Consider the following 15,971-nt stretch of genomic DNA (forward strand, 5'->3'; position numbering starts at 1 on the left):
AAATATTTTAACAATAGAAGGGTGATCTCTCAGCCTACCTAACAATCACTATCTTGAGTATATGATCCCAAATGTAAGCTCCAAACTTCAAACTAAGTACCGTATTTCTAATGATAGTTAAAAATTATATCCAGATCTTTGATTCACCTATTTCAGCATCTTTGCTTTGAAAACTCCTCCCCTTTCATTCTGAGCTCAGTCTAGGAAAGAATAAAATCACCATGGTGACAACTGCCCTCTCTTTAGAGCACATTCAAATTTATGTTGAGCTTTTCTTGAATGCTGCTGTGTCTTGCCTTTGAGTTGTGTCTTGGAGTCACTCCAAGGTCAGGGGAATTTCTTTATCACTTAAGGTGGCCTTCAAGGATACAAAAGAGCAATTTGGAGTTCATGATCTGGAATGGATAAATTTGAAAATAAATAATTCTATCATATTTGAATCAGGTGAATAATTTACCATGGCCCTCATGTTAAAGAAGTTGTGACTAAGAGCCTCATACAACCAAAATGTATGTATAATATCATTTTTTCCCTAGACTGTCTGATCAAGACATTGACTGAGTATTACTTATTCAGAAAGCTGCCATTCATAATATATAACATCAGCTTGGGTTCTAATATTGATGTGATACAGTAAACAAATTCGGGTCTTTTTGTTTTATATTAAACAATGATGAATTATACTGTGAAAAAAAAAGTGCTATTTCAATGCTTGTCCAACTTAGGAGAGAGAAGCTGAAAAACAATATGCAGGTGAGGCTGGGTGATGAACTGAAGCTTTAGTGAGTACAGAAGTTATGCGTCTGGAGTGTCCCATGGAGCACTGTGGGAATCAAATGAGATAATGTATGTATGGTTAGTCCTTAGCAGAGCCAACCCATGATACTATATGGTCTCCATATGCTATCTACTATTAAGTTCCAGAATTTATTATTATTGCTGTTGTTGTTATTGAATGTCAACGTTTGGTCTAAAATATATCTACATTTTGGGGAAATTCTCAATCTGTTTTGTATACATAAAGAACTAATATGGCTCTCCAAAGCAATCCCACAACACAGAGCTTATGGGTAATTAGAGGCAAAATCCTGGATATCCTATAGATACATCTTCAAAATATTAGTCAGTATAGGCAGAGGGGTTTTGACAAAATAGTTAGAACTCACTGCTTTGCAATGAATTTGGGAAGGTGTGATATGGTGTCTCTTATTACAAAATCCCTATAACCTTCCTCCCAGTACCCTCACCAAAAAATCACTACCATCTCTTATACCTGAATGAGAAAGCACACCAAAAACAGAATCATCCTATAATGGCTAATTTCACATGCCCTCATCTAAACCAATGATCTTCAATATTCGATTGACGTAAGGAGGAAGCTTTAGAGCGGTAGACTAGGCAACTTTTCTGAAAGCATTTCCTTTGACAACCTCAGCTTACATACACACACTCACAGACTGTAGTAGAGAATTATTTGTCTCATGAATCATCCTGCTTCATGTCCTGTTAAAATAGTCATGCCATTATGCAGGAGCACCATCTCTTTGCTCTCCATTGCCCTACCAACGGCCTTTTCCACCCCACTGCTGGCAATCCATGATGACTCCTAACAGTTAAAACTGAATGGGTCCTGGGACTTCCCTGGTGGTATAATGCAGGGGGCACAGGTCCAATCCCTGGTCAGGGAACTAAGATCCCACATGCCGTATGGCGTGGCCAAAAAAACCCACTGAATGGGTCCTTTAAGGAAACTCAGTGGTCGGTGACATTTCTTTCCTGAAGCCCCTGTAGTCATATCCTCGTCCCAGGAGGGACATCTGTGTGTACTCTGGGGCTTCTGGATCAATTTAATATCTCAATCTGTGATACCAATGATTCGTCTGACAGTGGTGGGTCTCCGAAACACTACTATAGTGACACTGATGACCTCACTGAAGCTCATATATCTACTACATTTTCAATTAATTCACTTATTCTCTCTATGCCAATCCCATCAAAGTTCTTAGATGTAGTAACACAAATATGAAATGAACTCAGGGAAGGACCCTCAGCAGAAAGAATTCACTCATTCATTCAGACACTATTTATTGAGCACCTATAATGTCCCAAGCAGCTGGTTAGGCTTTGGGGATTTAGTAATAAGGAAGCCAGACACAGTGGCTGCCCTCTAGGAACTTAGTTTCCTAAGGAGAAAAGCCTGAATCAAGTTGGTTATTCCAAAAAGGTTTCCTGAACTTAAATCACAAAAAGAAGTGGCCACTGAGAGTCCTCACCCGAATGCTGTGGTTTAGAGAAGAGATTCCCCAATAATTGTCTACAGAACAGTGCTGCCTCCCCGACCCACATTTTCATCACTTTGTGGCGGAATGAGCAAAAGGAGACCTTCACTGACCTTATATTCCACGAATTCTCTGTGTAAACCCTCTGTTCTGCTTACAGTGGTTCCTCTGTGGAGTTTGCTCGCTCCATCTACTTTTTGCCAGCTTCTTACACCGCAATATTTCCCAACCATATTTCCATCATTACCATCCCAATGGCCACCCTCTCACACCATCGGCATTATTTCTTACTATTTGTACATATCTTGATAAATTTTTGTTTTTTAAACACACTATTTTAAAAGTTAATGATGAAAGACTTAAGCATAAGAAACGGTATTGTTTGCCATGGCTAGAAGGTAGCTGTAAAAATAAATTTAATTTTTAAAACGTTCCTCATTTCAAACTACATACAGTTAGCTAATGAAAGCTCTGAGTCTGAGCCTGCTAGCTTTTTTTTTTTCCTAAAAGAGAGAAAAGAACAAGTTTAAGGGAGTTGTTAAAACTTTAGTAGATATAAACTGAGATGCTCCTCTTGAATTAATGGACTTATCAGAGAAATCTGAAATGGGAATAACTTCCTCATTGCTCTGTTTCCCTGTTTCCCTGTTCTATTAATCACTTCAGTGCCCTGCACCACCAGTGACACTCATTTTGCTTTTTGGGTAATACTGCTATAATAATACGATGACTGTTGTTGCTACTGCTAATGACAATAGTCATAATAATTAAAATAACAAAAACAACAAAAATAAAAGTGCTTACTATAAGCCCAGCACTGTTTTATGGATTTTTACATTTTCACACGGAATAACTAACTGACTCTTCCTAACAGCCCATGAGGGAAGCACTTATACACATGGGAACCTGGAGCCCTTGAAAGTTTAGTAATATGATCAAGCCTGCCAAGTTTAAGAGCAGTCACTGATCAAACCTCAGCTCTAAGTCAGACAGACCTTGTTTCCAGCTTCATCATTGACTTTGCAACCCTGGGCAAGCCACTTTGATGCCACTTTGCAGAAAAAACTGAAACTTTGAGAGGTGACAATTAAATTATGTTTTTTCCACTATTACTTAGATGGGAATTCACCTTCTTGGGTTCCACTGAGATGACCTTTCTTATTTCATGTAATTCTTAATTGAAAAAACTAATTCGTGAAATGTTTCATATGTGTGTCTTTTAAGAGTATAGTATGTTAAATGTGGTAAAAGTTTGTAAGTCTTTTTTGCTTTCTAAAAGGTTCAATTACATTGCAAGTATAAGTTGGTGCTTTAAAAGAATGAAAGAAGTGATATGAAATTCAGAGGTAAGAGTTATCATTGTAGTTATCATCGTGGGCAGCACGCATAAGGGAAAGCACCAGAGAATGGATGGCACAGAATGAGCCGTGAATAATGGCTGGGGATTTGATAAGCACACAGCAGAAAAACAACAAGGACTGCTTACTGAGGGCCTATTACACACCACCTACTGTGCTAGACTTTCACTGCAACCACTTCAAAACATTTGCCACAATGTTAGCCAGGAGTCGACATCATCTCATTTTACAGATAAAGAAAGTGAGACTCAGATATTAAACATGCTTCTCAAGGTTAAATAGCTAACGCAGGACAGCAGAAGGCTTCAAGTACCACTCTCTTCCTCCCCTTCTTCTTCCTCCTCCTTTTTACTGAATTCTTATGCCAGTGTTTGCATTATGAGCTTTCAGGCTTTATTTGAGCATTTCTTTTCCAGATTGGGTTCAGAACCGAGGCAGCTGGACTGCGTCTGACTTAAGAACCAGACTGGGTCTGACTTAAGCTGGACTGGGTCCAGGGTGAGGCTTCAGGTGAATAAAATTTTGTTTTAAGGCTGAACAAGTAGGCTAACCTTACCAAAGATAATCTTGCATTACAGTAACCACAGTGGAGAACTTTCAACCATTTTAACATAAGCTTATCCATTTATGAGGTGCCCTAGAGAAAAAGGAGTCTCAGGTAGGCACTCACTACAAAGGGTAGAGGGAAAATTATTTTTCCTTCCTCTATAGTTTCTGGTGACCAGAATGAAACTTAATGGGACACCATATTCACTCCAGAACCTAGATGGGATCCTGGGAAAACTGGCAGAAGCTGGCAAAGGGTGAGAATTCTTTCCAAAGTCAGCTGTCCCAGACCTGTATCTTTGGTGTCTGGTCAAGAGAGGAAGGTAAAATTTCATAGAGTCCTGAAACAGGACAGAAGGAGGCAGGGCACAACCTTTAAAAGAATGACACAGCCATTGAGGATATGACAAAAACTGGTTAGGACCAACTACGTCCGCGATGGCAGAAGATTTGACTTCCAGTGGACCTTGAGCCTCATTATACACTCATTATAATAGATCGGCATGCTAAATGACATACTCACAGGCAGCAGACAGTTCAGAGGCCAAACATAAAAGGCCAAAAAGTGGGCGGTGGCCTGATTTCTAGGAATCCCCGCCCCTTCCCTGAATAGTTGGAATAATCCTCCCACTCATTAGCCTATGAAATTACCCAGCCCGTAAAAACTAACCACCTCATATGTTGGGGCCTCTGGCCTTCTTAGAGGACCCACACTCTGTCTGTGGAGTGTGTTTCTCCCATGGCCCCTCTCACTTTCTGAGACGACCCCGTGCCCTGGGGCCACTCTTGTGTTTTGAGACATTCTGTCTATGGAATGTGCATCTCTCTAAATAAATCCACTTCTTACTTATCACTTTGTCTCTCACTGAATTCTCGTCTGCAACAAGACATCAGGGACCTGAGCTTCATTAAATCCTGAGACCAGATGTGTGATCTCAATTAAAAGACGGAGGGTTCAAGTCGCAGTCTGGGTTGGGTGGTTTCAGTCCCTTCCTTTCCAAGCTTGGATTAGCAGGAAAAAACATTGATTATGGATCCTGTCTCTCCCAGGGATGCCTACTGCCTCTTGTTTATTTCATTTCATGTCCAGAGAACTTGATTTGGCAACTGGGAGGTTGAGGGGCCCCCAAATATGGCCAGACAGAAATGCAGGTTGCACTCTGTCTGTGGCCTGGTTCTACTGAGTGTTGCCAGCTCTCAGGGGAACTGAGTTTTTCTTTCTTATGTCTATCTTTGAGATATGGCTCTGGATCTTGGGAGGCCAATATTCTTTGCATCCTCTTTGGGGACTCCTCTTGTGTTCACAGCGTTGTTCAATACTGCCAAGAATATTTATTGTTTGTCCTGGCTGAAACCTGACAAGATATTCAAAAGGACTTTTTTTAAGTGGCCTTATGTTCAGAAGTTTGTCAAGTTGGAAGTTGATATTCAGAGCCTTATAGGAACTTTCTTTCAGGCCTTCTTCCCAAAGCTAAAATGATACTACGTATCCACAGGGAAAGAAAAGCATTCTGAAGCTACTGTGGAAGAATCTACTAAAACATTCCAAAGACACCCAGCTCTAAATCTAGAACATGGGAATCTTTTGATTTCCATCTTAGCTGAATATCTTCTTCCTGATATAAAGAAGCAAATTGAGCATAATGTAGTTGGATGGCTGGGTCAGCTTCTGGATATCATTCAGGTTACAACCCAATTCTTTGAGAAACTAAAAACAAACATTTTTATTTGTCTTACAAATCTAGTGTTTACAAGAACAGAAATGTGACTATAGAAAAAATTCAAAGCCCACTTATCCTTTTTACCAACCCCAAAGCCTCCCCCATTCAACTGAAAGGCCTACAGATATTGTAAAAGTCTGAATTTAGGAAACAAAATCCCTTTTCTGAGAAACTTAAATCCTTTCTCTGTGTTCTCTGAGATGTAAATGCTCTACCTGGTCTTCTCTAGGAACCCAGAGCCATCTCTTGAAATGCAAACTTCGGAAGGTAATTCTTATTAGAAAAAAAAAAAAAGAAGCTATTTGGGAATTAGGTGAATGAAAATTCTTAAAAGTCTTTTCCACAAATATTAGTAAAAGCTTTAGCCATCTGAGCAGATAACTTTAACTTATTCTATGTGCCAGAAACACAATTTGGATTCAACTGTTCTTTTATAAGCTAGTGAGTTTTGCATTATTTTATTTGTCTCATGGCTAAAATTTTAAAACAAAAGCTGTAAGATCTCTGAGTTTGTCTGTAAGTTTATATATGTCTACGTATATATGTTATAGATGTGTGATATTTTTTCTACCCCCAGATGATATCGCCAAATTTAATTTGTATATAGTTCTATTTAATTGTCTCAAAGACAAACAACTGCTTATATAAATCAAGTATACTCTCAGAAATATAGAAACTAACTAAACTGTTTTTCATGTTTCATGATCTAGGATAATCTTCAGAAAATAAAAGCTAGTTTAAGTTTGTTGGCTTAATTAAAACAGGCATATTTTTAGTGTTATCAACATTAAACATACTACTTTTATTCTATCTTGGTTACTAACATTCAAATAAGCTCACGTTATCTCGGTTACAGAATTTATCAGCAAGAAAGAAAACTTAAGACTATGGTCAGGGGCTTCCCTGGTGGCTCAGTGGTTGAGAGTCCGCCTGCCAATGCAGGGGACACGGGTTCGTGCCCCAGTCCAGGAAGATCCCACATGCCGCGGAGCAACTGAGCCCGTGTGCCACAACTGCTGAGCCTGTGCTCTAGCGCCTTCAAGCCACGGCTGCTGAGCCCACATGCCACAACTACTGAAGCCCGTGTGCCTAGAGCCCATGCTCCGCAGCAAGAGAGGCCACCGCGATGAGAGGCCTGCGCACTGCAGTGAAGAGTGGACCCCGCTCGCTGCAACTAGAGAAAAGCAACGAAGCAGCAACAAAGACCCAAAGCAGCCAGAAACAATAAATAAATTAAATTAAATAATAAAATAAATAAATTTAAAAAAAAGACTATGGTCACCTGTTTAATGCCTCATGAAATTTTCATTAGTAATCTAAACATAATTGTTAAGAATAAGTAAATAAGTAGATGTAAATAAGATAGAAGTTTATAAATAAACTTTTCAACAATAATTATGCTTTATGGCATGTCAACTTAAATATACTTTCCAAAATTTTTTGGTCACTTGAAACCTTAATGCTCTACAGTCTTAAGATGGGGTTACATTCCAATAAGCCCACTGTAAATTGAAAATATAAGTTGAAAATGCATTTAATACCCTTAACCTACCAAACATCGTAGTTTAGCTTAGCCTACCTTAAATGTGTTCAGGACACTTACATTAGCCTATAGTTGGGCAAAATCATCTAACACAAAGCTTATTTTATAATAAAGAGTTGAATGTCTTGTGTAATTTATTGAATATTGTACTGAAAGTAAAAAACAGAATGCTGGCACGGGTATAGAATGGTTTTAAGTGTATCGGTTTTTGACCCTCATGACTTCATGAATATCTGACTGGGAGCTGCAGTTCACTGCCGCTGCCCAGCATCACAAGAAAGCATCATACTACATGTACCAGCCCGAAAAAAGATCAAAATTCGAAGTACTGTTTCTACTGAACGTGAATCTCTTTTGCACCGTCATAAAGTTGAAAAATCTTAAGTCAAACCATCGTAAGTCAGGAACCATCTGTACAGAGATAAGTTAAACGATGACTATTCAATGAATATCTAGATAATTTCCAAATAAGATAAAATATTGAAACATTAATTACTGAACATAGGTGTATCCACTTTCAACTTCTTTTTACAGAGGAACTAAAGATATTTGTAACTCTGAAATCAAGACTCCTGGCACAGAGCAGTGAAAACTTTGAATCACCCGATGCAGGTTTCCAGCTGAGATGGAACAAGGCAACTGCCTTGTGGTGTCAGTGCTCATATTATAAATAAGCCTTTTTCATTGTCTCCATAGTGTCACATTTTTACATTTTTGTGCATATTGCTGGTGATTTTGCTATTTAAAATGACCCCTGGGCTTCCCTGGTGGCGCAGTCGTTCAGAATCTGCCTGCTAATGCAGGGGACATGGGTTTGAGCCCTGGTCTGGGAGGATCCCACATGCCGCAGAGCAACTAGGCCCGTGAGCCACAACTACTGAGCCTGCGCGTCTGGAGCCTGTGCTCCGCAACAAGAGAGGCCGCGATAGTGAGAGGCCCGCGCACCGCGATGAAGAGTGGCCGCCGCTTGCCACAACTAGAGAAAGCCCTCGCACAGAAACGAAGACCCAACACAGCCAAAAATAAATAAATAAACAAATGAGGGGTTTAAAAAAAAAAAGAAAAAAGAATATTATTTAAAAAAATAAAAAATAAAATGACCCCCAAGCATTATACTGAAATGCTGTCTAGTGATGTAAGTGCAAAAAGGCTGTGATGTGCCTAATGGAGAAAGGACATGTGCTAGATAAGCTTTGTTCAGGGAGGAGTTATAGTGCTGTTGTCTGTGAGTTCACTGGTAACAATCAACAATGTATATTAAATAAGAAGTCTTTTTTTTTCTTTTCTTTTGTTTTTAAACAGAAACACACATAAAACAAGGTTACGTATTGATCTGTTGATTGATAAAACGTTGCGACCACAGGGTTGCACTTACTTAATCCTCTATTCCCCCTAGGAGCAGTGGTTCAGCATTTGCTAATTCAGTGTTTTAGACAGCTTTATAGAACATGACTACCACAAATAAGGAGACTCAACTCTATTTATTTATTTTCCCTATGCTCTTGATACTTTATTCTTTGTATGACTATGATCTTGTATTCTTACATTCTTTATTAAGATGCCTTACTTTTGCAACCCATTTTCTATGGAACTGGGTATGATATGCATGAACACAACACACACACGCAAATATCCATTTAAAGACCTTGACTATAATCTTTTGACTTATTTGTAATTTATATTATGTATCATGGTATTTAATTTATATTAAACTGACTTTTTTTTTTTTTTTTTTTTTTTTTTGCGGTACGAGGGCCTCTCACTGTTGTGGCCTCTCCCGTTGCGGAGCACAGGCTCCGGACACGCAGGCTCAGCGGCCATGGCTCATGGGCCCAGCCACTCCGTGGCATGTGGGATCTTCCTAGACCGGGGCATGAACCCGTGTCCCCTGCATCGGCAGGCGACTCTCAACCACTGCGCCACCAGGGAAGCCCTTAAACTGACCTTTTAACAATATATCTTTATGTTTTAGTTTTTCAGTCAAATTGAACTCATTCACTTATTTTCCTTTATTTACTCAACACCTTGTTGAGATGCTTGGTTTTATGCAAATTCTGTTCTATTTGTTCATCCTGTTTTGCATAGTTCTGAAGATACAATAAGCAGCTATAGGATACTTTTCTTCTTTTTGTAACTGTAGTATAATAGTAAACAAAGTCATTCAAAGGTATTCCATGTCAATTTTCCAAATGAGCTACTTAAAAATTTAAATAGCATTTTATAATTTTCTTAGTCCACGTTACAAATATCTCCCTGATATATATTGATACATTCAGGGACATGGAAACCAAAATCTGCATCCAATGATGGTTGGCAAAAATGCTAAGATTACATTAGTCCCACTTCAGCATAAGTGACAACAGCAGGAATTTAAACAAGACAATCCATAATTTAGAAAGTTATGTAACTCTTTATAATAAAACATATGGTTTTCTCTAGAGTAATCCCATATTTTTGCTGGTCAAAATATGTTCAATCAGTGGATCAGTATCTGGAGTAACAGATTGGACGCCAAAACTTGGTTCCCTTGAACAAAATATTTAACCTCTTGGACCGCAGATTTTAGGATTAAATAAGACTTTGTTTTTATGTTAAATAAAATAATTTATATTAAGGAGAAAACATGTTTTAAATGTGGTACATGGTATGCATTTACTAACTGTTCCTTTCTACTTTTCATCTATTCATAATTGTTATATGAAAACACCACAAACATCATATATTAGTTCTGGTTACATAAGTTCTACTTTGTTCTTTAAATTTTCAAGAAAATATTTTGTGAAATATATAATATTGCATGACTGTATGTGAGAGAATGTGAAATATTTAAAGAAAACCTGTTGTAAGTCTCACAATGTTAAGAAGCAACTCAGGCATGTAATGCAGGGAAAAAAAAATTTCAAAATGTACTCATCTTAAAGGTTAGATGTTGAGTATTAAAGGGTGTTTCTCTGCAGGCAAAAAAAGCAAAGGGGAAAAAAAGAGCTTAGTGTAATACTTTCAAAATGATGCTAATAATTTCAGTTCTTATATAGAAGTGGATTTGAAACTAGAGAATAAATGTGTTAATCTTATTTTTTTAAAGAGACGTGGTCACATATATTCAGTACATACTGATTATTATGAACTCTTTAAATGGGAAGGAAAGTGAAAAATGTCACTTGCTTTCTATTGATGGGGAATTAAATCCACACCTCACCCATTGCCGATGTGTAGCTGAAAACACAGCCTTCATGTAGATCTGTTGATTTTCCCAAATTTCCTACCTAAAGTAGGGTTTCACTTCAATAATATTGGAAATCAAGAAACACTCGTTCTGTTTAGCCCTTATCAAAGGCAATCTTTCAAAGTACCACAGTTTTTTCTATGATTTTTAAGTTGCTTTCTCTTTCATCTTCATTTTTAAAATAGTGAAAAATAGCCAAAAAGCATGTTTTAGTGATGATAAAATCACAGCTTGCATTTCATCCTAGTCTGGTTGAAAGCACATACAACTGTCCTAGAACTATAAGAACCTGCATTTAAATCTCGTGTTTTCTATCAATCCACCATCACCATGGAGTAAAAACCATTTTATATACTACCAGTGAAGCAAAAGGAGCCACATGGAAACGTTTAAGGTAAATCCCTGGCCAGAAAAGCTGTATACTTTATTTTGCCTCTTATGAGCAAAGAGAGTATCATTTAAACTTCAGGCATAAGCCTAAGTTGAAAAGAAAAATAGCCATTGGTGGTCTAGGAGGAAAGCGAAAACCTGGGCAAACACCAGCTTATATTTATAAAGCCTCCTATTGTCTGGGAAAGCTACTCTCACTGATTCTATTAGGGCTGCAAATGACACTCTGAATGAACAGCAGAGGGCAGAAGCCTTGCAGAGTCCTTTTCCAAGTAGGTGGGTATTTCTTGAGAACAGGTTCAACAGAACATAAAATATGATGCCAGAGAGTTATTGTGAAGAGATTCTTTTCAAAGTTAATAGTAGTTTTCTGAAAACTAAGCCTGGCCTCACTGACTGGCTTGTTATTCGGCCAAAATTCAAGGCATTTTTGGTTGCAATAGTCAATTACCAAAGTACTGCCCTAACTAAAATGATGGCAAAACCTAACGAGAACTTTGAGAAAGCGTAATGAATTTTCAGGCCAGCACGTCAGGCAGATCACTGAGATTTGGAGACCTGCTTTCACTATCAAGGAAGTTCCTAAGACCATGTAGCCTTTTCTCCTTCTTCCCACATCTACATGCTACTCTTCATTATCCTCTGCCTGAGCCCCATGTACCAAAGATCCATCTTCTCCAGAAAACCTAATCAAAAGGTTATAAGCTTTTTAGATGATAAACTTAGGATGATGAGCAAGAAAGGGAAAAACAGGGGACAATTGCTGGCTCTAACAAAGTAAGGAAAAAACTCTAGGAATCCTAAACACAGTCCTCCTTCTCCAATGCAGGATTCATTCTTCTAGGTCCTGCCCCACCAAACTCACCTCCTCTAACTCTGCAGTGTTCTCCACTGTTACTTGCTCTGGGAGAGGACAGATGGGCTAGCATGGATATGTCAGTCTTAGGTTTGTTTCACCGTACGCCCTCCTATTCCTTCCAAAATTAACAACTCTGCATTTATAATGGATTTGCAACACTTGGTGATATTTCCTTAAGAATAGAAACAATGATGGACCCAAGTTTCCAAGACACAAAGTGGAACCGGGAGATGATTCTGGGAGAGGATGGTGCCTCATCTGTGTGTGAGCAACCGTGAAGTCAGAGCTGTGCTCTAACAAAATCAAGTTTTCCTTGTACAACCCAGTTTGGATCTGATCTCCAAGACATTAGGAACAACGATACTTTAGAGAAAGTAGACTCTAAACTGACTGATTGAACTAAGCTGTCTGATGACTGTATTACACACACCTCCTTCCTGAGGAATACCCATCATCACCCCTCCCTTATTCCCATGCCCACTCCCTCAGACACGTTAGACCTATACTCACTGCCTCATTTTCATTGAAAAAGCTTCTGCAAGCAATAAAAAATATAGAAAAAGAAAAAAGGATTTAATCCAGATACCTTTTCCATTTATCCATCTAATCACTTAAGAGTCTTTACTGGACCTCCTCTCATACCTCATCCTTGGCCACAAAATCTCTATACATACTCAAATTACTGAAATTATTCTGTAACTAATGTTTTAGCTAAGTCAGATGTCCCATTCCCAAATTAGAAGTGCATAATATATTAGTTGTCCCCATAGAACTCATCTATGGGTCAAACTTGGTAGGATTTGACTTGTAAAAGCAAGATCAAAGAAAGCAAAACACCAGAGAAAAATGGATGTAGGAAGCCCAAGAAAGCCTTAGGAAGACATTTGATATATGATGTTAGATGCTGTAGAAATATATTGAGGATGCCAGTTCAGGGACAATAAAAGCAGAAAGGATTTTACTAGGAGCATTAGAAAGACTCGCCAGCTTCCTTTTTGCTTTCTGCCTGCATAGATTAACAACATTAAACAGATCAAGGGGAACAAATTTTTCTATCCAAAAGGTCTTTACACACGGCAATGTGATGCTATGTGGTCCAGCTAATCAAAACCATCACCTTTTATTTCCATATGTACATAACAAATACCAAAAGTGTAGTGGCCAAATTATTCTTAGAGGCTAGGGAATGAGGAATTGGGGGCTGGAGGGGGAGTCCATCCAGGTAGATAAGAACCAGATGCATGACTGAAGAATGGTAAAGTCATTCTCTTGGGTTGGGAGCGAGAGAGACAATTGCAGATTGCAGAGAGAAAATGACAGTACTAATTACTTTTGTCCATAAGGAAAAAAGCAAAAAAAAAAAAAAAAAGAAAAGCCAGCTTTCCTGCACAGAGCTGGAAGAGCCCTATTTTGTGCTCTGCATGAAAGCACTTTGGTCAACAATGCAAACAGAACTTGAGGCACAGCAAAACACAAAATTGTAGCTATGATTCCACTCACCAAAATGGTGGATCTTCAGTGTGCAACAGTGAGCTCTACCGGAGCGCTCCGCAGCAAAGCCGAGTGATGAAGCAAGCCCCAGACTGCTTAGGCAATAAATAGTTGGATGTGACTGTTAAAAAAGAAAAGAAAACAGATAAGACTAAAATGAGCACATAAAACAAAACAAAAAAAAGAATAAAAATGCAAATAAATACCACATATCTTCAAAATGTAGGGAAACTGGAATTGGGAGCTAAATTAGCTTAATTGTATACCTTACCCTTTCGAATATCTTTCAAAAGAGGAATGTAAAATATGGTATAAAACATATTAGTTCAGTTATTTTGACTATAGCACACCATTCCCATTAAGACACAATAGCATACCCATTTGTTATCCTTCAAATGTGATGCTGTTTATAATATTATAACACTGAAATGCACAGTATTAGAATGGGATATTATTTAAAGACATCTTTCTAGCAATATACAGATTTTAGGTCTGCTCTTCACATTTATAAATTATTTATTTCATCTTAAAATGTACTGTTTGCTCACCCATACAGTTTGAGCATTATTTCGTCAACTTTTAAATTCAAATACTTGCTAGTTGGTGCCACAGTCAATAGGATATGGTAAGTCCCCTGACTCTAACACAACTTGCTTTGGACAAATGACCTAAGCTCTCCTTAGCTAAAATTTGGATATAACAGCACCTATTTCACAGAAATGTTGTGAAAATTAAACACAATAATCTATCAAAGCACTTAGTACAGTGCCTGGCAAACGGCACCCCTACATTACTTGTCAGCTATCATTGTTGTCACAGTTGTTACCACGACTCCAAGGCCACAGGTCCGAAATCATCAACAGAGATTTTTGGGCTCATTTCCCAATGATTAACTCTTAAAAATTCACACACACCCCTCCCCCGTTCAAAAAAGTCCACAAATTAAGTGAATTTGCTTAAGACATTCGCTATTCATTAGATTCCCTTCTCCCCTGGCAGTACGACTGGGGCAGTGATGGAGACACAGGGAGATTTCTTAAGTTTGCAAAGGAATTTCACAAATAATGCAAACATGAAAAGAAAGGTCAACAAAGAGAAACAACAGTTGAAAATGAATGGTTCTGATTTCCCAGCTCTGTTCGACTCATTCTCATCCCCTGAGTACTAACGTAGTCATCCACATGTCAAAAGGAGCCACCCCCCACCAATCAGCCAACCCAGGTAGGTTCCCAGGCAGTGCTGGTGAGCAAGAGAGGGGCCAGTCTGACTGAGTCCATCTCCAGTGCCCAGATGTGGCCACGGCTGGATATCACACTCCTAATCACCTTCCTCCCAAGGGAAAGTATTATTTTCAGACTGATGGCTCTATCTTCCCTGGCCACTCTGAAAAGCCTTCCAGCCCTCCACAAAGACTCCTGGTAGGATGTAATAAATACTGGGTGCTAGCTTCCTGATCTTCCAGACAGGAAGAGGGCTTGCCATAGAGCAATGGAGAGCACAGAACTTAAATCACAGCGGACCTGAGTTTGAATTATGTCTCTATCACTAATAAGTACAATCTCATACAAGGTTCCTCAGACCCTCTGAGCCTCAGTCTACTTATCTGTAAAATGGGAGCAGGGGCAAAACTCCTACAACACAAATTTGAATAAGGAAAGAAAATGTTTCTAGAACACAGCAGGCATAAAACAAATGTTCATCGCAATTTCTGCTTTCCTTGCTCTGCTATCTTGCTTATTTTGGTACATTGATAGTCTGATTATAAGGAAATGATAGAATTAGAATTGTCTGATCAAAACTATGTGTCTTTAAAAGACAAACTGACAAGACTAGACAGAATTATAAGACCTTGTGTCAACTTGCTTTGTTTTTATTTTCTTTTTTTTCCCAAGTTTTCAACCTGGCAATCACAGCCCAGCAAAGCAATACAGTTCTTTGATTTCCTCCTTAGAAACTCCGCAGCCTTTATTGTCTTTATATTGTACAACTTTAGCACTTAATTATATCCTACCTTGTAATAATTAGGTGTCCGTATAATCAAGTCTGTTTACTCACTTGTGCAGTTCTGATCCTTTAATCTCTCTTGAATATTAGTTTTTAATGCTAATAAGAGCCACAATTTAACAATTTTATTACTAAATAAAACTGAGAGAATATTTTGAAGATTCCCTAATGGGTTGAATCTAAACCTTACTTTTATAATTAGGAATAGTACCAAGTCATAAAAGTAAGCCTCAAGAGTAGAAACACATGGAGCTTGTATGCTTTCCCATGGACTAGTTGTACAGCCTTGAACAGGTCACTGACCTTCATCTTTGGACCTGTAAATAAGCCTGCACTTAAGTCAAATATTTGTTTCAGCTAGATCACAAGTTTATTTTAAAGAGAAGTTAGGAATTCTCTATAACAACAAGACAGCTGTTAATTTTAGGCAAGAGATATGTTACTGGCTTTGTTACTTCAAATCATGTTAATTATAAATTTAAAAGCCTGTTGCTACAATGTAAAATAAAAACAGGCATGGTCAGTGTACATAGTATATTTAATACAGCATAATG

At 38.3% G+C, this 15,971-nt stretch overlaps 1 protein-coding gene across 2 annotated transcripts in view; it reads right to left on the reverse strand.

Annotated features, from left to right (window-relative positions):
• The window catches only part of LOC137222136 (teneurin-2-like), a 385,268-nt gene that overhangs the window by 271,568 nt on the left and 97,729 nt on the right, over positions 1-15,971 (reverse strand). For both annotated transcript variants that reach the window (XM_067732915.1, XM_067732914.1), the window contains exon 2: positions 13,423-13,534. The gene's annotated coding sequence lies outside the window, so the exon portion shown is untranslated. The remainder of the gene's footprint in view (positions 1-13,422; positions 13,535-15,971) is intronic.

This window comes from Pseudorca crassidens, chromosome 3 (assembly GCF_039906515.1).
Source record: "Pseudorca crassidens isolate mPseCra1 chromosome 3, mPseCra1.hap1, whole genome shotgun sequence".
Lineage (NCBI taxonomy): Eukaryota > Metazoa > Chordata > Mammalia > Artiodactyla > Delphinidae > Pseudorca > Pseudorca crassidens.